Consider the following 1,774-nt stretch of genomic DNA (forward strand, 5'->3'; position numbering starts at 1 on the left):
GCTGTTGCTGTAGGGACTTATTTTCTATCTCTACCCTCTGGGCTTGTATTAGAGTTGAATGATTGTTGTTATGTGCCTGCATTAACTAAGAACATAATTTCAGTTTCTTGTTTGGACAAGAAAGGTTTCTCTTTTATAATTAAGGACAAATGTTGTTCTGTTTATTTAAAAGATATGTTCTATTGTAGTGCACCTCTGATGAACGGACTCTACATTCTAGATCTTGAAAGCCCTATCTATAACATAAATACCAAGAGGTTCAAGTCAAATGACCTGAACCAAACCTATCTCTGGCACTGTCGCTTAGGTCATATAAATGACAAGCGCTTATCCCAGCTCCATAAGGATGGTTTGCTGGACTCATTTGATTTTGAATCTTATGAGACGTGCGAGTCATGCCTACTAGGCAAGATGACAAGACTCCCTTTAGTGGACACAGCGAAAGAGCGACTGATTTGTTAGGACTTATACATAGTGATGTATGTGACCCTTTCAATGTCGCTGCTAGAGGCGGTTATAGGTACTTCATCACATTTACTGATGACTTCAGTAGACATGGTTATGTGTACTTGATAACACATAAGTCTGAATCCTTTGAAAAGTTCAAAGAATTCAAGAATGAATTACAGAACCAGCTTGGCAAGAGTATTAAGATACTTCGATCAGATCGAGGTGGAGAATACCTTAGCCATGAGTTTCGTGACTATCTAGCTGAGTGTGGGATTCTATCCCAACTCACTCCTCCTGGGACACCACAGTGGAATGGTGTATCCGAAAGGATGAATCGTACCCTATTAGATATGGTACGATCTATGATGAGTCACACAGATCTTACGACATTCCTTTGGGGCTATGCTCTAGACACGGCAGCTTTTTTACTCAACCAAGTTCCATCCAAGGCCGTGATAAAGACACCATATAGGATATGGACTCGGAGAGATGCCCAGGTGTCTTTCATGAGGATTTGGGGTTGTGAGGCTTACGTTCGACGTCAAGTCTCAGACAAGTTAGGACTCAAATCCGACAAGTGCTACTTTATTGGATATCCCAAGAAAACTAAGGGATATTACTTCTACATTCCCAGTCAGCACAAGGTAGTTGTGGCAAAGACTGGGGGGTCTTTCTAGAAAGAGACTTTTTTCTAGAAAGACTAGTGGGAGTACGTTCGATCTTGAAGAAATTCAAGATGTGGACCATAACACTGAAGCCTCGATGGAAGTTGAACTAGAACCACAAAGTGTTGTGGATGATGTTGTTCCAAAAAGAGTTGAGAAACAACAATCAGTTCAAGTAGACATACCTCTTCGCAGGTCTGATAGGGTACGTCGTCAGCCTAAGAGATATTCATTTCTCTTGTCTGACCATGATGACGTTGTGCTCATAGAGGATGAGCCTACCACCTATCAGGAAGCTGTGATGAGACAAGATTCCGAGAAATGGCTAGAGGCCATGAGATCCGAAATGGAATCCATGTACACCAACCAAGTATGGACTTTGGTTGATCCACCTGAAGGGGTAAAACTCATTGGGTGTAAGTGGGTCTTTAAGAGAAAGACTGACATGGATGGACTTATCTATAAGGGTCTCTTGGTAGCTAAAGGTTTCAAGCAAATTCATGGTATTGACTATGATGAAACCTTTTCTCCAGTAGCGATGTTTAAGTTTATTCGGATCATGCTTGCTATTGCAGCATACCATGACTATGAGATATGGCAGATGGATGTCAAAACCACGTTTCTGAATGGAAACCTACTCGAGGATGTGTGCATGACAC

Source organism: Zingiber officinale, chromosome 9B (assembly GCF_018446385.1).
Source record: "Zingiber officinale cultivar Zhangliang chromosome 9B, Zo_v1.1, whole genome shotgun sequence".
Lineage (NCBI taxonomy): Eukaryota > Viridiplantae > Streptophyta > Magnoliopsida > Zingiberales > Zingiberaceae > Zingiber > Zingiber officinale.